The sequence below is a fragment of the Podarcis liolepis genome (genome assembly GCF_965112155.1).
Source record: "Podarcis liolepis genome assembly, chromosome: 4".
NCBI lineage: Eukaryota > Metazoa > Chordata > Lepidosauria > Squamata > Lacertidae > Podarcis > Podarcis liolepis.
Window position 1 is genome coordinate 36,653,919 of NC_139558.1, and position 24,838 is coordinate 36,678,756.

General features: G+C 41.3%; 1 long non-coding RNA gene across 1 annotated transcript; it reads right to left on the minus strand.

The window, feature by feature from the left end:
- Nucleotides 1-1,254: 1,254 nt before the first annotated feature.
- Nucleotides 1,255-6,693, minus strand: LOC310705745. Its single transcript, XR_014525469.1, has 3 exons — nt 6,568-6,693; nt 3,058-3,185; nt 1,255-1,559 (listed from the first exon to the last, which is right to left on the minus strand). It is a non-coding gene; the product is annotated as an uncharacterized lncRNA (long non-coding RNA).
- Nucleotides 6,694-24,838: the final 18,145 nt, after the last annotated feature.

Consider the following 24,838-nt stretch of genomic DNA (forward strand, 5'->3'; position numbering starts at 1 on the left):
CTGAACGGGTCCAAAAATGTTTGAGCTGTATATTAATGGCACTTCATTGTAAACCATTGTAATCGTCCTCCTTGCTAGCACCCAGGGAAAAGGAACCCATTATGCCCAAGGTGGGTTTCATGATTTGTTTCATTCCAAACAAATGATGATCTGTAGCCAATGTTTGTTCTTGGCGAATAGGCTGTGGTTTGTTTTACTCAAACAAATCTACTTTCTGGTTATATCACCAAGCCAGGGATTGTGGATTGTTTCTCCTGTGCACTAGCAGGGAGGGGGAAAGTGGCAGAGATCAGCAAAGTTCCTGGGAAGCCATTTGCTATAGTGACTGCAAAGTCAATGCTTCCTTGCTTAAGAATCTCCTTGCAAAGAGCTCTTCTCAAGCTTGAGGTCCCAGCATCCAATCTCATGATTCCCATCCATCCATCCATCTGCCCATTTGTCTATTAATTTCTAAACTACATCTTTTAAGTTTTAAGTCAGTTCCTTCCTGATTTCTCAGAATCTCCTTTAGTGGCTCTGGGTTGAAACATGACTGAACTATACAAAGTTCTGCTCATACTCAGCAGAGGGTCTACAGAGCAAAACAAAACCCAGTTAGAGCCATTTTTGCACTTAGGGAGTCTATTTTGACTACATTGGCATATACCTTAATAGATGCATAGGTTTCACTGGAACTAAATACCATTTCAGCACACATAGGAAAGATGACTTGACATATGCTGGATATCACTCAATTGATCGTGACATGAACTTCATGTAACTAAAAAGTGATGAGACAAAACACCTTTTGTCTCATCTCAAAGCAACGCCAACAAATATAGCAGATGTGAATGCCTGCCTCAAACTTAAACATCAGACAAGAACTTAACCCTACCTAAGACTTCAGGCATCAGGCTTTTCCTTCATCAGCTGTATTGTTCATTCCACATTATTTTAAGCTTGTCGTATTTAGGGTTGGCTCTTTCTGATATGATCTTATTCCTTGGGGCAGTCTATGTCAACATGCAAATAGGAAGGCAAAGCCCAGGGTTTCTGAGATATGATGTGGGTGATCTTTCTCTTCATGTTTTGACATATCCATGTGGAAATCCTGAAAGGGGCCAGGTGTGCATTGCTTTTACTTTTATCTGCTATAAATGTGTGTGTGTGTGTGTGCATGCGCCATGGATTGCAGAAGCCTGAATTCTGCATTGCCACACCCACTTACCTGTGTCCACAGCAGATGGGGAGTTAGAGCATCACCATGGCATCAACTCATGTGATGTACTCTTTATTATCAAACTGTTAACACTGGAAAGAAATGTAGATTCACTGGAAGTGGGGATTCTGAATGTGTTTTAAGATAGCGGCCTCATATTCCCATTTGCTGCAAAGGTTGAAAGAATAATAATCAAACCCATTTATTGCTAAAGGAAATTGCCCATTGTAGCTTCATCCTAGAGATAATGGTGTAATTTGAGCTCTGAAAATTCTGAATATATCTGATCCTTCCTTCTTGGATTAATGGGCACTCTGGATCTTAGTTATCCACTGGTGTTTGCTCTGATGCAGACCTAATGCTGAAAAACAGCATATCCAAGTACAATTTAAAACAATACTTACTCATTTAAAAAAGAACTTAAATGTGAATTTCTATGCAGATTTTTTAAAACAAAAAACCAATGCATAAACAGCATGGAACGGGCTGATTTGTGGACCCATACAAAATGGCCTGGCCTTGTTATAGATTGATTCAGCCATTCCTGTGGCACTCTTTATAGAGTTTATCAGCAACCGAAGAATGATCTCAGCCATGCAAAGCTTATTGTCGAAGCAGAAATGGAGAAAGATACGGTATAGTATGAGAATTGTGAGCAATACACATCTAAAGCATCTTGATATTATTATAACATTCCATCACTCTTATTCTTTTCATATTTCTGTTTGTCTGTCAACTCAACAGTCTCCCTCTGGAAAAAAAAACAGCTGGGGGTCTGACATATATTTGGAATGTATTTTGTTTTAAAGAAAAGTGAACCAACTTTAACACTCATGCGTTCAGTAGCCCCGTTAGAAGCACCTCTCCTGGGAGAACTTGGGTTACATGCATGCTCAGCCCACAGTGCTATCTGATTATTCCCAGCTGCTAGATTTGTGTCAGACGATTTCTAAACACTGGGTAGTCCATTTGGCCTTACAGTAGGCTTTAAGTATTCAGATTCCTATATGACAGAAATTAAACAGATCTGGTCTCAAGACTATTGTTAATAACACTTAGTCAATAAATCTGATATCGAGCTGTGTAATTCTTTTCAAAGACAACGCCACTGAACTCTTTACCTTTCTGGTGCAGATGACAAAATGATACCAGATTAAAAGCAATTTTACATTAAAAATACACCTCCCAAGCAACCAAAACATTTGAAAAAGGCATTTCATACATAAGACTAAGTGTATCTACTACTATGGGAAGTATATCTTCATATATATGCCACTCATTCTTTAGATGCTAAATCTAGAACATATCTAGCACAGGGTGGTTCCAGATGACCTGTTTACTGAGCATTCATCTTGATTTGTTTCCAGGCAGATACGACAATGCTGGCTATTTAAGGAGAATTTATTTGTATTAGTTTATGGGGGGGGGGGTTAGATGATGGTCATATATGCCCTATATATACATATGAATTCACATTAAACAATCATGGTCCCCCCCCCCCAAGAATCCTGGGAACTGTAGTTTATTAAGGGTTCTGAAAGTTGGTAGGAGACCCCTGTTCCCCTCACAGAGCTACAGTTCCAAGAGTTCCCTGGGTTGATCGGTAAACCACTCTGGGAATTTTAGGTCTGAGAGGGGAACAATGGTTTCCTCACAACACAGGAAGCTGCCTTATACTGAGACCATAGAACCAGCTAGCTCAGTATTGTTGACATGGATTGGTAGCAGCTCTCCATATGTATATCAACCAATTACATCTTCATGGATAGATTACATGAACATTCTCCATGGAAATGTTGTGTGACCATGGGGAATGCACACAAGGGCCGGTAGTTATGCATATTAACCACTCCACTTACATTATGCTTAGCTTATACATATGGAGAAAAGTGATGGAAGAGGTAGGTAAGAATGGATCTATCTGAGACGGATACCAAGTATTAAACATGGCAGGTTGGAAGCAATCACGGTTGGCTTCACCATACTCCTAAAATGAACAGAAAGAAACATTTTTATTTATACATAAAATAATCTAGTTTGGTAAAACCATTCTCTTTCATTTATTTTCCCCATACTAGTTTTAGTCTTAAATCTAAAGAAAAAGCACTAGTCCCACAATTATTTCATCCTTGTTAATGCAAACTGGGGCAAATTTTGAAGCAAAGTGTGTGTGTGTGTGTGTGTGTGTGTGTGGTGTAGATTTGAGCAATGACACTTGCAAGACTATTTAAAAAATGGCACCTTTGGGAGTTGAAATGGTAGTCATATATTGGAGATACTGACATATAGTTTTCGAAAGGCCATTCCTTCTGAAGTAAGTACGAAAGAAATGGAAAACTTATGGTTCAAAGCAACATCCCCCAAAGAACAATGAAACCCTGCAAGGCCCAAAATTGGGGAACAATGTGGAAATTATGACTGTTTTATGAACTTTTATAGTAACTGGAATCTTTCAGGTATGTCTGAAAGATTTTACTGGGTGTTTTTTATTGGGGAACAAATGAGAGAAATATAACTACAATATATAGGTGTCTATATGAATCCTTTTTGTTTCCACCATTTTGCTTTGCAAAATTCCCAATAACCACGTCAGAAATCATATGCATAAACTACAGTGAGCTCAAGCCAGAGAAAGTGAGCTAGCACTGACATTTTATTGACATTATTAAGTCTGAACTATTTTAAATGAATAAAAGAATAAAGTAAGTTGCACTTGTTTAAATGGGTCTAAATATCTCTGGATTAGAAGCTACCCTAGTAATCTGTCAGAGCCCATAGATTTGTGATGTGGATTACAGCAACTAGGTGCACATGGAATAATCTGACTTCAGAAATGTGTGGATATGTTTTTAATCCCCACAACCAGGAGCCACACATGGTATGTACTCATAACAGCACTACACACTATGTTTTTAGTAAAGATACACACTAAAGATGTAAAAGGATGAGTCAGTCCTCCATTTTAAAATAAGGAATATGGGAATCCCAGAGCTCTTACAGAGCATGAATATGTGAATGGCCAAACTAGAAAATGAAACTTCAATTGTGTATTTATATATAATGTTAACAGTTGTCTTTATTTCTTTTAAAAATGCAAGTAGAATCTGCTGGGGGGTCATTATCATGAGTGCTAGAAGTAGGGAAGGAGTTTTAACCCTTCCCTTCCCTTATGCTGCCTGATAAAAATTGCCCCTTTAAAGGGAATTCCCTTTCGTTGCTAAACTAGAATATCCTTGCAATGAAAAGACCAGCTTAAGAAGGAGTGAGCTTTGCAAGGACCACAGCAGGAGAGGAAAATGTTAAATTCCCCCCACACAAACACTTATTGTGATCTCTACAATTACCACCCGCACCCACAGCTGAAATCATTTGTATCTTGCACACATTAAGTGCAAATTTGCATTTAACTTCCTACTTCATTTGGCCCTCTGATACTTTTAAGTAGAATTATCAGTGATTGAACCTGGATATTTATGCAATCAAACCATATGGCCATTGTTTGACTGATGGGATCCTCCTCAACAAAAGACAATGGACCAAGTAAAAATGCTTTGGGATTTATACATGCCTCATACACTCTTTGTTGCCCATGTCCAAATTACAGATTATGATGGCCTAGAAATCCAAAACCAAAGGATATACGTGTTTTTCTTGCAATGAGCTTTGTTTTAATAAATACTTTTCGACCTGAGTCAGTTCATGGTTTGCACCATTCTTCAGTAAGCATGTCAAATTGGTTGTTTTTATTTTTATTTTGGTCTTGGTCTGCTTGAATATAAATGTTACTTAAAGAGGCATTTTGGATGCTCGTCTGCAGCTAATGTACATGCCACGCACTAGGTATGTCATAGCAAGAGTATGATATAAAACCGTGTGAGACCTCCTCTTGTCTATGCAAGCTGGCTGAAGTTGGTAGCTACTAAGCTTTGCAAAGCAAAGTGGCAGCACAGCTGAGCAAACACAGCAGAGAAGTGATGAAATAATCAGAAGTTGGACAAAACTATTTGTGTTGATAGGCAAAGGGGAGGGAACCCATAAGGGGGTAAGACTCCTATTGCAGGAAAGTCTGATTCTTAACATATCTGTTAGCCAAATGTTTCCTACAATCTGGAACAACTCTTGCTCCCCAACGCGTTCCCTTTGGCTTCTCCGAATGGTGACTCAGAGTTTGTGAGAGAATAAAATGAAGCATCTGCTGAGGTTGCAGCCTTGCAAACTGTGACACCTATTAAGGCACTGTAATGAAAGCGAAGTGCATCAAAACAGGGGATAAAATAGAATTGGAAGCTGATAGGTTTAGACAAAGGGCCAGAAGCAGATCTTGAAGGAGAGTAGAGAAAGCTCGGAGCACTTCAAACAAGGACATAGAAAAGGTGGGGAACCTCAGGGTTGCGGCCTCCAGCCCTCTCTGTTTGGCCCTCGGGAGTTTCCACCAGCCATGCCCAACACAGGCCTTGCTTTATGCCACAAGTGTTCTTGTCTGGCTGCAATATGCCCTAGACCCTGATAATGCCTTTAGGTTGACTGGAGGGAGAATAGAGAAGGATAAAGGGTAAAGGGATCCCTGACCATTAGGTCCAGTCGCAGATGACTCTGGGGTTGCGGCGCTCATCTCGCTTTACTGGCGGGTCATGTGGCCAGCATGACTAAACCGCTTCTGGCGAACCAGAGCAGCGCACGGAAACGCCATTTACCTTCCCACCGGAGTGGTACCTATTTATCTACTTGCACTTTGACGTGCTTTCGAACTGCTAGGTTGGCAGGAGCAGGGACCGAGCAACGGGAGCTCACCCTGTCGTCGGGATTCGAACTGCCAACCTTCTGATCGGCAAGTCATAGGCTCTGTGGTTTAACCCACAGAGCCACCCACGTCCCTGAGAAGGATATTATTATTATTATTAGTAGTAGTAGTAGTAGTAGTATTTTATATGTCACTTTGCAGGAAAACTCTCACCTGCTATATTCCTGGGGAAATTATTTCCCTGGCCACAACTAGGCTGTGAACAAAGAGGACACAAAAAGTGTTCAACTAAATTTGGATCCCAAAACTTAAGCACAGCCATTTGTACTCGGGGTACTTCATGGCAAAACTGTTGGTGCAGCCCAAATGCTACATCCTTGCTATGTCACTTAGAGGGAGGGAGGGAAGGAAGGAAGGAAGGAGGGAGAGACTTGCTGCACCATTCAGACCCCAAATCTTGCCATCACAGGACCACAGGAAGCTGCCTTATACTGAATCTGACCTCTGGCCCATCTAGCTCAGTACTGTCTGCACGGACTGGCAGCAGCTCTCAAGGGTTTCAGTTGGGAACCCTAACTAGAAATGGCAGAAATGACCCTCGAACATTCTGCTGAACCAGCCCTCTCACCCACTTTCACGTTGGTATTTGAAGCTGGTCACTCCAGCCTGCTGAAGAGGGTTGCTGGTGCCAGTTGAGTTGCTTTCTTTGGCAGGGAGCAAAGTCTAGCATCTCTGTTCCAGTAGCCAGATAAAGGGATGCTGGCACAATATAGAATGTTTTACACAGCAATCGCTAAAGTAGAAGCGCAGCTTTAGACTGGCTTGCACACAGTTCCATGAGATGGCAAGGCTTTATCATTGGTCATTATCTTCTTAAATTTGTATGTGGGACCGTGCCATGGGGTTTAGATTATATGAAGAGCAAAACAGCTTCTGCTATGTATAGAAACTGAAGGTCCCCCCCCCCTTTAAAGAGTTTAGTTCACTCCATATGCTTGAGCACAAAGAGCACAATTCAGCCAAAGGTAAGCACTGATTTCCATGAGAGACATAAACACACCTGGAAACGTTCACTTGGACAATCTAAAAATATAACGTGCCGTGATAAATATTTAGCTTTCAAGCTGATTCAGTTCACAGTTTGGACACTTCTCCAATGAGCACATCAGATGTAGTTAATAAAACAATAGCCAGTACTTTTTCTTTCTTTCTTTCTTTCTTTCTTTCTTTCTTTCTTTCTTTCTTTCTTTCTTTCTTTTCTTTCTGGTCTATTTCTATATAATCTAATAGGCAGGTTTGGAAGGTTGTCCCTGTGTAATTAATTCCTTCGGCTTTCTTTTTTAAGTGTGTGTGGGGATTTACAATCAATATATACATAATGCATGTGCAGCCACATTTGCATAAGTAAGCAATTTAGTTTAAACTTTATTGTTTTTAATATGTTGGCGGGAGGGCTTCCCACTCAACATGTGCTCCCAGAAGGCGTTCCGAAATCCATTGTCTTCACAGTTCATGGCTATGGCTGAAGCTTTAAATTGAACCATTATGAGATGAATGGAGAAGAAAAGAAAACTGAATGGTGATCCTTTCCACACTTTTTTTTTTTTGGGGGGGGGGACTACATGAACGACAGATTACGGTAATGTATTCCCCAGGGGAGGAATTTTGCTTGATTAGGTGTGTGGTGGCCTCTAGTGGTTCATCTTTGTAGAGAAACTTAATACAGCTACTGTTATCTGGCCTGAGAATTTAAAAATATAATGAACAAGATCAACAGTAAAATCCTATGTACCCTGAAGTAGGCTTTGTGGAACTCAGGGGGACTTATTCCAAGTAAACATGCATAGCATATGGCTTCAAGGGTAACAGAAGAGTTGGGATGTAAGAACGCATCATTTCCCATTCTTCCTTGTATTTGCCGCAAGATGCAGCATTTCTGTTCCACTGCCATTCATCTTCTGCTGAAATTTACATTATTCGTCTCACTGCTGTGGCAAGGCTACACAACTTATGTCACTGGAATATACTCGGAGTCGAGTGTGGATTCCATGCTCCTTATTCAGCTCATAGTAGCGAGGAATGAAAGTTCCCTCACAATATCTGCTTTATATACATTATTTACACAATGGGCCGCACATGATTGGCTAATTCCGGGATTCTCCTGTAAGCCAATCAGGTTTTGGATTCACTTCCACCTGGAGCTGGATTGGGTGGCTCCTGAAGACCAATGAGACTGCTGCATTCTGGATCCTATTGTTCTAGGACCAATCCAACTGCTGCATTCTGGATTCTATTCAACTCAGTACAAACAGTAACTTACTCCCAAGCAGGTGGGACGTACTCAGTGACGTATTATTTGTGGACTGAAAGCAACTGCAATAGTGAATACGGATCGCATTCGCTGGCTTAAGAACAAAATAATAGAAGAAGAGCCTTCAGGATCAGGCCAATGACCTATCTAGCCCAGCATCCTGTTCTCAAAGTGGCGAACCAGATGCCTATGGGAAACCAGCAAGCAGGACATGAGAACAAGAGCTCTCTGCCTTCCTGTGGTTTCCAGGAACTGGTATTCAGAAGCATTACTGCCTCCAACTGTGAAGACGGAGCACAGCAGCCTTCAACAGCTCCTCCCTCTATGGAGTTTCATCCTGGACATGGGATGAATAAGCAAACAATAGGAATTCCCACTCTTATTTCTGTTTTCATAGGAATTCACCAACATCCCTACAGGCTAGACAACCACCACTATGCTTTTCTGAAACCAGAACCAAGAATTGTCAGAAAGACTGCCCAAAAAGTTTCATTGCTAGGATGTACAAGTCTGGCAAAATATTTATAGCATTCCTTTGAAAACCACCAGTAGCACTTTCATAACATGATGGCTATCTTAGAAGTGACACTGAGATTTTGAAGTTCAGAAATTGGAGCTGAAACCGGAGGTTCCTCTTTAAGGTGAAACCTTGGTTGGAATGTAGAGGTACTCTGAGGATCAATATTCGTTTTCAGAAGAATAAAATCACTTCACTTTCAGAGTATGTAAGAAACACTATCTGAATGGAGGAAACAAAAGCATCCAGAGGCACAATACTTCAGAGATAGCCTACACTCTTCCGCATATTCCTCCTGCTTATGAAAAAAGCAAGTGTAAGGGAAATTGAACACTGCTTGTTTTTTAAAACAACAACAACAACAACAGCTACTTGTCCCTGGCTCTTGCCTTTCATGCCTGCTTGTCAGTAGAATTGGTCCCTTAGATTGGTCCATTAGAATGGGTCACTTTCCCCAACCCCACATCCCATGACAGCACAAATTACTGGGTATCTAAGGAAAGTGGGACTTAGGGCATCCCTTGAGTGAAGTCAGTAAGATGCAAGGACTCTTATGCTCAGAAGTGATCCACAACAATGAGAAATCCCAGAGACAAAAGTGCTCAGCTGTAAATGAAACATCATAAGAAGCACACTCTAAATTAATTGTTTTAGTTCTATATAAAACCATTCAGCTTACAGTATTTTCAACATGCTTATAAATCTAAGTTTGAAATTAATGATGCAAAAATAAAGGGTCCAGACAAGTGAGTGGGAAAATGTTTCTGCTCCAAGGTCCAATGTATAATTAAAAATTACTCCATTAAGTTATATTTAGAAGCATATTAAAAACTGTTTCTGGCATCTTTGAATGGAAATTTCATTACTTTCAATGTAATGATCTTAGACAAAAAAAGCAATGCTTACACAAATGAGTTGAAGGGTGTATGTAGTTACACTGAAAAACTGCATTGCATATGTACATATAACTGTTAACAGTTCCTGCTACAGCAGTATACTTTCCAACTTTTTTCAAAAAAACTTTTCATGTCAGAAAAACGCATGAATAATTTAAGGTAAACTATGCTTCCAAGTGTCATGACAGTGTGTTAAAATGTATGCTTTATTTAGATAAAATGAAATCCTTAATGTTATCTAAATTGGAAGTTATTGGGTGATATCCAACCAACTCATATTTAGAGTAGACTCATCGAGATCCAATGCACTTAAGGCACTTAAGTCTATTGATGTCAGTGGGTCTATGTGGAAAATGCTGGGACACGGGTGGTGCTGTGGTCTAAACCACAGAGACTAGGGCTTGCCAATCAGAAGGTTGGCGGTTCGAATCCCTGTGACGGGGTGAGCTCCCGTTGCTCGGTCCCTGCTTCTGCCAACCTAGCAGTTCAAAAGCACGTCAAAGTGCAAGTAGATAAATAGGTACCACTCTGGCGGGAAAGTAAACGGCGTTTCCATGCGCTGCTCTGGTTTGCCAGAAGCGGCTTAGTCATGCTGACCATATGACCCGGAAGCTGTATGCCGGCTCCCTTGGCCAGTAAAGTGAGATGAGCACCGCAACCCCAGAGTCGTCCGCAACTGGACCTAATGGTCAGGGGTCCCTTTACCTTTTATGTGGAAAATGACAAACCGAAGGATTTCACCCAGCATTTTCTTTCTATAGTTGTTTGACCAAATCATCAAATGATGTGTTATCCTACATATTAGCCCCCCAAATGGTGCTACCTTAGAGAAAACAAAACAGCTGCTACACACACCTTTCCCACCTCTAATATTCCTTTTGACTCAGAGCCATTTTTATTTTTTTTTGCACCATGGCAATATTAGAGTCCGTGGAGACAACAGTTATTTGCAGTCCAATGGTTGAGCTGAAAACAATTCTGCAATTTCAGAAGACCCATTTACTGGATCCAACATGTGCATTTGTAGCTTTGCCCACCCTCCCTCTCCCTCCTGTCTCTCTTTTCCTCCCCCCCCCCAACTCCTAAGGAACACCACTTTCTCCTCAATGACTGCTTCATTTCCTTCCCTCCAAGTATCCCAGATTGGTTCCCTTTGCTTCATACACTTTCATCTACTCTGCTTTTTGTTTCTCCCATAGTACTGAAAGAGGATGCTCGTCCTCTTTGTGAGCTTTTCAAGGCTCAGGTGCTGGATGGGCTGAGACTTCAAAAGCCCATAGAGCTGAACAGGAAGTGGGAAAGAGTGTCACTCTTCCAAATTCCTCCTTCAGCTCTATGCACTTTTCAAGAGCGGTGGAGGGTAAGCCCTCTTACCTCCTCATGATGAAAGGATCAGTAGTGGAGGGAGCTGCTAAGAGGCTGTACAGGTGCCAGAGGGCATCCCATTGCAGCCATGCACACCATGATGGAAATATCATGAGTAGGAAGCTGGAACATATATAATCTCCTCTCACAAAAGAGCCCCCATCTTGCAAGTGTAATTTCATGGACCCTTAATTAGCGAATTGTGGTGCATACTGCACTGCACGTAACTATGAAAAAGTGTTTCCATTATAACTAGTGAAATATATCAGCACTCTTCAACAACAGAACCAAAGTTATTTTAGGCGAAAAGGCAACCAGATTGGAATTAACATTAGATGCATCATAAACCACAAATAAGTTTGGTTCAATGGAGGTTTTCCGCAGAGGATTAAGTCAATGTGATTCTTAGGCTGCATATTGGAACTGCTTTATCCTTCCTTTGAACCAAATAACTACTCAAAGGAAGAACTTATTTTCAAAGTGAAGCCAAGGGAATTCTATTTCAAAGAAAGGAACGAGCAAAGCAGAGGGCCATGCACGCATATATAACTTCAATACGATACTATGTTCACATCCAAATCTGCCAGTATGGAAAATATACCAGGAAACTGGTAAATCACTTAAAGCAAGGGAAACTGTGAATTAATTTCAAGATGCTTTGTGGGAAAGTTACTTGAACAAGTTTGAACTCAGATGAGATAACAAGCAAACCTCTGCAACAGGGTGGGTTGCTGGTGACCCTCCAGATGGAGCTGGGTTAAAACAGTGGTGGGGGAGAAATTGGATTCAGATTGCATTTAAAGGTGAACTTGCAAAAACTGCACTTTCCAAAGCAAGGTGCGAACCAAAACACAGCTGTCCTTTGAAATTTGCACTTCTCCAAATCTGGCAATGCAAAAATGTATGACAAGGGCAAAGGGCGCATAAGAATGCATATATCACTAAAAGTGCCATAAAATCCATTAGAAGGGATGTGCAAAATTACATACAAAAATGTGTTTATTAGGAGAAAGGGCACCTTCCATTAAATATATATAGACACACACTGTAATAATTTACAAATAGCTGCAGAAGTACAGAGAACTGAATTTAGGACAGGAAAGGTGTCAAACTCAGAGAAGTGGAACTGACAGATCCATCCACCTCCAGCCCAAAGTTTCCATCATTCTTGACCATTGACCATGTTGGCTGAGGCTGAGGGGATTTAGAGTCCAACAGATGCTGGAGGCCTTGCTTTACAAGGAGGCCTGCTGGAAGAGCAAATCTCTTTTTCAAATGCTACCTAATAACCTCGCTGCCACATTGTCACACTAATTAAATTATGCCTTTGCATGTGTGCCTTGCCTATTCCAATGAGTCAGGAATGATGCTTGGAAGGGGAACAGCTCACAATTCAGCCAACTCATTGCTCATGTTTATGGGAAATAGGCTGTAGTCATTACTGGTGAAACCCCTTTGAAACTTGTGGGGTGTGATTTCTCAAGGACTGGGCAAGGCTGAACTGGGCAAGGCTGGCTGGAATGCACTATTTTAGCTTCACATGAAAACCCATTTTCTTCTTCTTGAGCGTAGGAATCACTGTAAATCTGCATATACCCTAAAGCTAGAAAAAGCTATAGCTTGGCACTTGGTGAAGAAAAGATGGATCTCATGGTAGACTAGACTAGTAATGGCTGAGAAACCTGAGCAAAGTGGTTGTTTTAGCTTATTTCAAATCCAAATCATATACCTAGGAAACCCGAAATTCCTGTCTCCTTACCAATAGTCTAGCCACCATGTCCCCCAAGCCCTTCCCCCTTGCTTTTAAACTCTACTTAATGGCTGGGCTGGCAGGAATAATGGCAAGGGTGGCATTCCACCTGAAGGGGGGAAAATATGTCTCTTCTTCCCTCCCTAGCACCAGGACATTAGGACACAGTTGTCCTTTGAAAATGTACATATTCCAGCAGCCTTTAGGAAAACTACATTTCTAAGGGCCACTGGAACTCTTTATGCTGGCACATTGCCATGTAGCAAACAGAGTAGAAGTGTAAGGGGGGAGACATACTGCCTTTCGTTTCCCTGCAGCTTGAGCAGCACTGCTTTTTCAGCTACCCATGGCATAGTTAGCAAGTCAGGTTTAAAGAAAGGAAGGTTGGGGAATGAGGGGGATTGGATTGGGAAGGGCCAACTTAGAATTCTTCTCCAACACAGATTTTAATCTGAGCCAGAGAAGAAATCATGGCCCTGATGCTCACCTCCTCATGGTAACGAGCACTACAATACCCCAAACTTCAAAGTTATGTGTATCACTGGTATCCCTTGCTTAAGTATCCCAAGCTCATCTTTTGAAGTTGCAGGAATTCTTGAATGAGCTACCCAGAGTCTACTGCCCCTAGGCAACCCATCCTGGCAATGATGGGAAGGAGAAATAGGGAGGGGGGTTCCTTTTGTCTCTCCCATGTTGTCTATGCTACTGCCACTGGTCCTGCTCTACTAAGAAAGTATAGGAGGATAAGAGAGGTATATTTGACTGCTGAGAGGTGGTCAAGAAGGCCTTGTGGGTAGTAGGTGGGCAGTAAAGGTGGGTTGGCAGCAGATAACTTTCTCTCCTACTCAGATTTCCAGTTCTTGGGGGACATTCAGGGGTTGGAAAAATCACATCTGGTTTGGAGTTGTGTCTCTCTGTGTTTAGATCTGAGCCAGACAAATGCTTACATCATCCCCTCTGCACAACTCCTGCATTTCAAATTCTTCCAGCCCATCCTATGCCAGCAGTCTTGAAAGGATATGCCATTGGTGGTGCCACACCAAAGTGACATACAATGTTTCTTTCCTATGACTCATTCTAGCTGGACAAAACCTTGTTGTTCAATGAGTTGCTTAGGGAATTCTAGTATGACCTAGAATCTGATTCAATAGTTCTGTTACCTACATTTTCAAGTTTCCAAGGATAACTCTTTTATTTCCACTGGGGAGGACCAATGCAGTTGTGAGGACGGAGGGAGAAAACAGCCAGCACATTTATATTTGGAATTTAAGTTTGTTGCTTTTCCTATCTTTTAGAATTAATGATAATCCCTCCACTGCAAAATGGATATAAGCCTAAAACAAAATTTAAAAAGGAGGGCCAAATCTGAGACCACTTTTATCAGCTCAGGGAGGTAAACTCTTGGCTTGTGGGATGGTTGATACACCAGTGAAATCCCTGCTGATATGATTGCCTAATATTAGATGCAAACACACCTAGAGAGAGATCCTGGCTAGGGAGATAAGATTCCAGCACCAGGCACCACTAGTTGGTGCTGCACCGAGAAATGATGTGGAATTCAGTAGATGAGCATTAAGTCCACCCAGCTCACATACTCAGCTCATAGTGAGAAAAGCCAGGTTGACTCATATATGCAAAGACAGACTCCTAGCCTCTTTAATAAGGACCGGCACTGAACAGCAACACCGCATTGCTGCAGATCAAGTTGACAGAGTAGCGCCATGTCACCTTAGCTGGGGGAAGGGCCATTAAGGGAGACATATATCTGAGGCACGCCCCCCATCCCATTAACTGGTAAGCCAATCTCCCACCAACCATGCCCAAAATGACTTGATCTAGGTGGGGGGGGCACTCAGGTAATTCTGATTAATATTGCTCAGGCACAGGACCAGATAAAATTTGATATTCAGGAAAGTGCATTCATAATGGCGATGCACTTGCAACGAAAGCAATACCCCATCCATCCCAGGATTGTAGTTCTTTTAACCTTAACTCATTACACATCATGTCAAGTTTTCATTCAGACTCCCAATGCGAGGGGCAATTGCCAGTTTGCCAATGATTAAAAACTAATGAATATGGTCTTTCCTTGTATATTTCCTCCTTTTTCCAGAGAGGGTCACTGATAAACTAAAGACCTGCACCAGCGTCTTTTTCAGATACTAATAAATTTCATCTACCATTTAATTGCAGTCCAGGAATTTAAGATCAAACTGGCTTGTTTCATCTTTTTTTCCACCAGCAGCTGTAGATGCTCCACTTGCTTTTCAACACCCTTTCAATAGATAACCCATCGCATGTATTTACTACACAAACCAAGAATCTTAGTTCCAGTTCCAAGAACAGGGATGGAGAGGATACATACCATTCATTTATAAAGGCTTATAGATGAACAGCTTGGCTTCAGACATGCCTTTTGAAGTTCGAAATGCTTTTTTTTAATTCTCCTGGCTGGATTTAGTTTAATCCACCAGTCTACTGGCCTGAGAGTCAGGGCCCCCCTCCCTAACCAACAGTATAATTTAAAAGCAGGACACATGCATATATGCTTAATAGAGTTCACATATTGTGTTAGGCGTTGGTTCCATAACTCAGGATCCCCTCTGGGCCAAAAGAAAATAACAGCCAATTCTCTAGATGGTGCATCCTGCCAGAATAGTTGTAGCTGTAACTGTGGACATGCCAGTTCACACTAACCCTCTCCCATACAAGCTTCATTCAGATAAAGGCTTGAGAGATCAGTGGCACACTTAGGTAATTTTAGACTCTCTGGACCAATGACACAGGCAGAGGCAACAGCAACTGAAAAAGGTGAGACAGTTTTGTGTAACCCTTTGCCTACTGAAATCCACCAATTTCAAGACAACAGTTTCCCTAAAAAAACCAACCTCCATCTTTTGACTCAGTCTTAATACATATTTGTGCTACATGTCATACTGAAATCCTCCGGATGTTGAGGGAAAAGCACGGCTTGATAAATCATCATTAAAGTGCTTAAGAGCACTTCTTGATTGACAGGTCTTCAGCATAACAAGAAGTATTTTGTTATTACTCTAATAGGAGGAATAACTGCTTTCTGGCTCAGGGATCAAGGACATGTATTCTTCCAGATATCTTTGGAATTCAGCTCCCATTAACTCCAGCCAGCATGGGCAATGATCAGAAATGGAGTCAGTCTGGAGGGCCATAGGTTCTGAACCTTAATCCTGGGTGAATTGCTTTGTTAGATCCAGGGGACTGTTATCTGAGTGGCACTTTATTTGTTTTCATATTGATAAACCAGCATCATCTCACTTGAACCCATTTCCCCTCTTGATTCAGTGCCAAAGCTCATCGCTAACCACAACACCCAAAGCATAAGGAGAACATTCCTTACAGCAGAAATCCTTTCTGAGTTCATATTTTAATCAGATTCATGCTCCCTGCTCCACTCTGTGGGTGCATTCCAATGTTCAGAAATAAATAAATCAGATCTAGCATCTTATATTAAAAACAAACCACAAATATCATCAGAAAGTACCCAGCATTTGATGTTGGTGGGAATATTCTCTCACACACAAATGCTTGGAAATAGAAATATCAATGTGACATTGCTTTGTTTCTGGTTTGTCACCCATCTGATAATAAAAAATAACAAACGGTTACATCTCTCTGTGCGGACTTACCAAGACACTTAATATTTGCTGTTGAAACCAAGGAGGAACATAGATGACGTGGTTTTCTTTATATTATAGAGTGCGTAGTAGTCTGCCTCCGGAAGTGCATAATTCATTTTCACACAGATAAGTATAAAATGCTTAAATAATCAAGACACTGTTTTTTGTTAAAATGTTAAAATATCTGCACAGTGCAATCCTATTATGAATTAAGTCCTATTGAATTTAAATGGGCTTACTTCCAGGCTCAAGATCATAAAGCGCAGTTTGTGGCTGCCTGGAGATTTGAACCCTATTCTCATTACATCACCTTGGGCCTCCTGTTGTATTGAAACCCACCAATTCCCCTGCTTGTTTGCATGGCTTTTCTCTGGACCCAAACAGTAAGCTTGGGGGCTACGTTCAAAATTTCCATCTGCAATGGAATATGGGGGGAAATGTCCAATAAATGTGCTCTTTTGCAGAACACTCTATTTAGCAATCATTCCAAACATCATAATGTTGTTTTCTCATATTAGCATGGACAAGCAGTAGCTCAAGATCAGGCAGTCCTTAAATTTCACCACAGAGAGGCTTTTGCAAGTTGACAAAGTCATTTTTCAGGCTTCACGCAGGATAATTGGGGCCAAACATTATTCGGGTGACCTAGCAGTACCAGCATCATGCTCTGAATTTTTGCTTTAGTCTTCTGTAGTCTGAAAGAAAATGAAAGGCTCTAGGACAGGGATGGGAAATCTTTGTCCATATGTTATTGGAATTCAACTCTTATCAGTCTCAGCCAGTGTAGTCAATAGCCGGGGATAATGGGAAATTTGTCAAACAGCATCTGGAGCGCCAGAGGTTCCTTGTCCCTGTTGTAGCAGAATAGCAGAATAAAGCCTTCTTCAAAGTCCTTGTAAAAAATGATTGCAGGGTGGTGAAGATTTGGCCAAAAATGGATAGCTGTCCTTTCCAGCACTGATAACAAATGGATGAAGCAGAGAAGAACGAGATCAGAGAGGTGTTGATATCTTGGCTTTTTGTCTCTGAAACAAGTAACTGGGAACCACAAATGAGGAGAGTGCATGAGCTCAGGCCATGCTTGTGAACTTCCCAATGGCTGTGAGAAAAGCATGCTAGATTAAATATGCCTTTGACCTGATCCAGCAGGGCTTTTCTTATGTTCTCATGCTCCATATAGCTGCATGTGTACTTTCCAGGAACAGGTTTCCAATTTTATGTAAAAGTAGGTTAAAAGATGAGGTAATGTGGGACATCACTTCATCATGTGAAGGCAAAACTCAAGAGCAAGGATCTGAGAGAGCAGAACTGACCTTTACATAATTTTCATGGAATGTCTTTCCAACAGTTTGCTTGAAATATCATTCGGAAGAAAATATTAAAGCCAAAAACAGAGGAAAAGGGCATAAAGGAGTTCAAGAAACTCCAGCAAGTCTTTGGATGTAGAAGTATGCTGTTTGCTAGCTGTTCCAGAAATGACGTCATAAGCTCAGTCTTATGAACTGGTTATCACCATGCAAGAAAAATGGCCATCTGAATGACATGTTAGCTTTGTGGGATATGCCTACAAGTTTTGATTCGAAGTCCAAAGCATCAAATCTCTTCCAAATGCAATGAATGGAGACTAAGAAAGGGGTGGTAGCCAAATAAGAGCTACATTACACAACTACAAAATAGAATCTCAGTCAAAGACCTCCCTATATGACACATGACTGCAGAAAGTTTCCAGTGACTCTCAGTCAGTTATGACTTTAACTATGTGCTGGATTACAACCCATGCAAATCTATAAAGGTGGCACTTGTCAAATAGGAATATGAGAGCATGCTTACACTAAAAAAATAAAGTCTTGAGAATTGTAGTTCATTGTGAGGGCCCTAAGAAAACAAGAGTTCCCAGAATTCCTTGGGGAAACACATGACTGTTAAACTATTTCAAAAGGTTTTAGCTCATAACACACCCATATGTTGGCTGTAACAATGGATGAGTGGTATGGATGAGTAGAGTGCCCTTTTACATTTTTTACAAACACACATTGATTCCCCTGTTCCAGGTTCAACAGCAGTTTAGCTTCCTACAATGAATCACCAAGTTGACCTCCCTGTTTTCAAACCCAGCTATGCTGCCAGACAAAACTTCTCCTCTCACCAGGCGGTAGGTGAAGGATAGTTTTCCCTGAATGCCTCTGTTTGGGCCTGGTAAGTGTCCAGTGAAAGCAATGGAGCAATGTATACTATGAAGGTCTGGATATTTCTTGCCAGGAGTCTGACCCAAATGGCTTCTGCAGACATCACAGGACTAACAAAGAACAGAAATACAACCTTGGAGTTAACAAATATTTCAAACACGACTATGGTCTTTATTCTTGGCAATGCTGAGATGTGTTTGTGTCTACCATCTTAAATATATAAGTGAATTTTGTCATAAACTGTATGTCAAACCCCAAAGATATCCCCAAAGTGTATGCAAGAGGATTGCAACATTGATTCCTGTTGCATTTTTCATAACTCCACAGCACAGAAACATTAACTTTCAGTTAATCAGTTTTGCAGGAAATATAGTGTGGGATCCAAAACCAGGACATAGATCTTGATTTCTTTCCCCGCCCTTTGAATCAGACCCAGACAACTCTGGAGCCAGATCTAAAATGGGTCTGTTTTTGGATTGTGGAAGAACATTTTCGAATACTCCAGCACCCCCAAAATTACCATGCAAACTACTACATTAAGTCCTTAAGTTTCTGGAACTAAGTGCTGCTCTGATCACTAAATGCAAATTGGAATGCTAGCTTCATCAGTTAGAATCACCACTTACTGTGAAAAAAGCAGAAAAGTTAAAGGGCGCAGAAAGGGCAACTAATCCACACTCAAGACTAAACAGTGCATTAGGCAGGAAATTAATGATTTCCTGGTGTTTCTGTTTTAAATTGCCCTTTCCCAGATTGTTGTTTGCACCATTATATATGCCTTCCCCGGTGAGGCAAACAGCAGCTTTGTGGAATGGTAGAAGGTATAGATTGGGTAAATAGTACAGCTGGATAATGCTAACCCCAATTTCTGCTTCTAAGAAACAATAAAAACTTGGGGAGATCCAGTCACATTTCCCCCAGATAATGTGCTTTTTGGTCCTAAGTGACCATGAGTATTCTTTGCATGCTGAGACAGATGTAAATGTTCCACACACACATACGAGAGAGAGAGAGAGAGAGAGAGAGAGAGAGAGAGAGAGAGAGAGAGAGAGATTACAAATTTAGAGAGTCAGCTGCAATATTCAAGTGCTCAAAAGTGGGGGAAGCCTTTTTGCTGTTGTGTAAAAAATTGCACACATTCCTGTTTCAACAAAAAAAGTACAAAAAATATAAACTTTTTTAAAAATTCCCCTTAAAACACAACTGCAAATAATAAACCATTTCACATCTCTTTTGTTAATGAATCATTTTAGTTACATATAATTTAGTAAGTATGCAATTTACAACATAAATATCTCCCATCTTTCGAGGAATGTGCTCTAGTATTGCAAATAGTAATAAAGGTTTCTCAGTGCTGTACATATTTAATATTCTTTGATTGACCTTCTTTATCTTATATAATGAGGAGGCTTTGCCATTAACGGTGTCCTCATACAACTTTGATCCCCATTCAACATTTGCTGGAATGACTGAATGTTCTGAGCGCTCTTTGACTGTTGCCTCTATATCCTTTGTGCTGTATACCCACCTACACATTTGAGATTTTCCACTAAGGCACACATTAAACGGTTCAGCAGATGCAATGTTATTTTGGTCAGTCAACTCAACAATGTACTTCTGTTGCTCTTCTGTATTTTATATTTTCAATGTTCCAAGTGACTTCCCACTCCATCGAAACTTTGCATCATGCATCTTTTAGCATAAGGAAGCTGGACAGACATCACCAGCGGTAGGACTTGGATCCAAAGATTGCCTTTAATTAAAACCTTCATGTGACAAACAGAAGGGAAAACAAAAGAGTAGGCTTTTCCACCCAGCCAAATGGAATCTATTCAATGTGCTTTATAACCCAGGCACCCTTTTTAAACACAGCGCCATGTGTGTGAAGGGGAACTCTTGTCTCTCGTCTGTCTTAGATTAGCATGGGACTGGAGCCATTACAGTGGTCTGCTTTCTGCAAGCTTGAAGCTGAAATTTACACAATGCAGAGAACTGGCCCAGCTCCTCAGCCACTTTAGACTTGCATCTTGCGCTACATAAAAGCCAATGTTCCACACGTCGTTCTTTTAAAAGCCACCATTGTTCTCATCCATAACAGAGCAATTCAGCCTTTGCTCTAAAGGCGGGAACTCAACCAAGCTACTGCTTACAAATCCCAGATCTTCTCCAATTGCACACACAGAATAACGTTTTGTTACACTGTGCACCCATGACACAGTTTTGTTACACTGTACACCCATGACACTGTCATGGGTTTGGTTATTATTATGTGAAGCCAAGGTTCATTTTTCATATATTTTAAGAAACAAGACATTGTCAGTTGAAACCTTTAACAATTTCAAGGCTCTGGGTTAGCATTAAATATAGCAACTGTGTCATTGCTACTGCAATTGTCTCAGTTTACTTGGGATAATTGCATCTGGAATCATTTCTAATAAAGGGTATAAAAAGCATCTGAAGAGAATGGTGATGCTACTGGTCTATTTCTCTCTCTCCCTGTCTTCCACTGTTTCAAAAAAAAATAGCCTGAAACATTCCAGTACCACATATGCATATAATGGTTCCTGCCACACCTTCTCCAAAAGTAGAAGGTCATTTACCCTGAAATTTCCTATAGAATATTTATAAGAAGCTCATTTACAAATGCAAATGCACAGTTTGAAGAGGCATTATGGGGTGCAGAGGCAAACACACAGGAAATACAGGATTTAGAAGACTTTTCCTCACATTTCTCCTCTCATGACAAACCCTGCTGCTTTTGTGCTCTACTGTCCTAAAAGATCTCCCAGACAGTCCCAGAAGCTCTGCCAGAGATGGAAAAAAATGTTTAGTTTCATTGGTGGGTGGAGAAGATTCAATATGCAACCAAAGTTGGTTTGTGAAAAAAAGAACACAATTAAGTTATCTATGGTTTAACATTAGCTGACACATAGATAAAACCTCACATGTGACCATCTCTTTGGATCAAACAACAGAACACTGTGGCTATAATAATATTTAAGGCAGGGCAGAGCAAAGGAGCTGGCTTCACAAGCTAATTGAGGGAGCCCAACCCTATGTAGTGATATTATGAAGAGCCAGGGGGCAGAGCTGAACACCCTCTGAACACTGAGGGGGCCTGGCCCCCTTTTTTAAAAAAACTACCTTGGTCCCTAGGAGTTGGCATGTATGGGGCAGGCTAACTTGCAGCTCTCCAGATGTTGTAGGACTAAGGACCTGACCATTGACAGTGCTGGCTGTGGCAGATGTGAGTTGGAGTCCATCAACAATTTGAAGGTTGCAGGTTGCTTATCTCTGATTTAAAGAAAGGATTCTTTATACTGATCATCTACAGATTCAATATATTTTCAGAAAACATTGTCTTCCATTTCTATCCAGTAAAATAGAAGGATTAATGGGAAAATCCTAACAGGCTATAGGCTGGGAGGGCAAGAAGGTAGAATATATGCAGATCTTTGTGTCAGCCTGGAGCTGTCGCAGAGATGATGCTGTCACCTGATCTAATGGTTGTGGTTCGAGGACCCGATCCCCGATTTGTGGAATGAAGACACACAGACACAGAGTATAAGGTTAATGGGCAAGAAAAGGCCAGAACTTTATTGATTACAGCAAGTGAGAAGGTATTGGCTTAGGCATTGGACCACGACAGATTGACTCCACCCACTCGGAGAGGGGTGAGCCCAAAGGGGGTTTATTCACCAGAAGGTGGAGCCTGCTGATGCTAATACAACTATAAGCTCTCCCCTGTCACCGAGGGTCGTGCCATGGCCCCCCCGTCACACAGGCATCGGACAGGATCCACGACCGCCGGATTCCTTTAACGGAATACCCAAATTTGAAGGGGTAGGCGATGGCCACACCTAGCCCTTCCACACACCATCAACACATTCCAATGCCTAACCTAACCGCCAATACCAAGAAAGTTGTGACGATTGCTACGAGGCAGGCGAAAAAACCAAAAGGCCTAATGCCAATTGGAAAAATTCCTACCAGGCCCCCTGGGCAACCTGGGCGACCAACCTAAGGTCCATAGCAAGGCCAAGAGAAAAACTAAGCCCTAAGCCCTAAGGGAGTGGAGGGTGGGTGACTCGCGATGAGAAGGCGGATAATGAGGTGGAATGGCTGGCACAGCAGTAAGTTAAACTGCAAACAACGCCTGCTCCAAGCTGCCCGCTTGGGCGCTTACCTGTGGGCGTGGTGCGCCAGCCAGGTGAGTGGGGTAGGGGGTGTAAAGCCCCCTGCGTGACGCAGAAATCGCATCCCGCCCGCAACACCTCCCCTCTGGGAGGAGGAGAGGCTTTCCTTGACAAGCTCAACCACTCTCCCCCCTCAGAACACCTGCAAACTTCATCCAATTTTGCCAAAAATGTTTAAAAAGATGGTTACTCAGTAGGGCTTCTAGTGTAGCTGCCCCTATCCTGTGGAATAGAATTCCTTTCAAGATACAACAGGTGCCCCTAACTGTACTTTCTGGAAACATCTGAACATATTTTTTGTTCCAACAGATTTTCTCAGCTGGATAATTGGGTCTTTGCCAGGAGTGTATATTTTGTGTGGTTTCAGTTTAGTTTTAAATGTATGTGCTGTTTGCGTGTGTTTAATTGTTTTTGCTGTTTTTATTGTACATCATACATCACCTTGAGACAATTGCATAGAAGGGTAATAATAATAATAATAATAATAATAATAATAATAATAATAGCAGCCATGGTTTACATGAAACCATTGTACAAAAGGGCTGTTTCCTCAGCATTTGCTTTTTCTTCTATGGAGGTATAGCAACAGCATTAGAGACCCCCAGCCCACCCCCAAGGGCTGCAGCTATCAAACCTAGCTGCAAATATTCAAGTCTCTCACATTTCGGAAGGGCTCATTAATAAATTGAGTCTCAAATGCTGCTAGGTTGTGCCTCTGGGCTCAGAGAAGTCTAGAATGGACTGTCAGACATTGCCTCAGGACACAAGGATGCACAGTTTGTTTGTTTTTTGCCCTTCTGGGTTTCTGCAGTACACCTCCTAATCCCACACAGCAGTTCCCAGCGAAATGTGATCAGTCACTGGGGAGCTCTTTCATGTAGTTTATGCATCTGAATCTCTCTCTCCCACCTCCAGCTATACATACATACAATATCAAATGCAGTGGCTAATTCAGGTTCAAAATGTCTGACACGGGGGGGGGGGGAGTCACAAGGAGAAATATACATGACTCATTATTTCAAAACAAGAGATTGTCTACTTTAATGACCATATAGAACTTTTCAAGTGGTAAAGATAAAATAGTCTGTGGCTTGCTGCAAATATCAAATCCAGAATTTGAATTAGCATCTCCTGTATTGTTCTGGTTTATGATACAGTACTATTTTATATTCCACATAAATAAACCTTGGATGACATTTTGACCTCTTCTATAGCTTTTATATAGCTAAGAGCATCTTTCCCTCTATAGACACATCTCCACTCTAAAAGTTTTTGTTTTAACAACCTCCACCTGGTTTACCTCACTGTCTTCCTAGAAAAAGCATACATCTGAATATAATCACCAAGGAATGAGGTACCATTTCATTATAAAAGCTTGGCTAAGCACTTTTAGAAATTCTGAATTTTTAACATTCTTACTCTTCCAGCTCTAAACAACCTTTCTCAGTGATAAGAAAGTGAGATCTGCTGATTCCCGTCATAAGTTTCTTAACTGAAAATTCTGAGGCCTACATGCATGTGAGAGGGATGGCTAAAGCTCCTCCCAAAAAAGAATTTAAATGAGTTCAGATATGATGTGTGAAAGCTGTCAGTATTGCTTATGGCCCTGTATGGTGCCCTGCAGATGTTTTGGATTACAACTTGCATCAGCCTCGGTCCACATGGCCAATGGTTAGGGATGTTGATGGGAGTTGTAGTTCACAACATCTAGAGAGCAACATATTGGCCTAGTAACCTATGGTTAATATGGATCATCTGAATGAATCAAAGAGTTGTAATGCAGCAAATGTATATATGTGCAATTCTGAGTTGGGTTGAAAGGAGCATCTTATCAAATGGAAACTGCCAACTGAATCAAAGATGGGGTGCTATCTTACGAAATATTTTGACAAACTGGACAAGAGAGGAGTCTCCCCCCCCACACACACAGTTGCAATCATTATTCAGCTCCCATTGCAAATCAGGTTTATTATCAAAATTTACAGACTCTCAGCTGTTCGCAATGAGCAAATCAAACAAAAG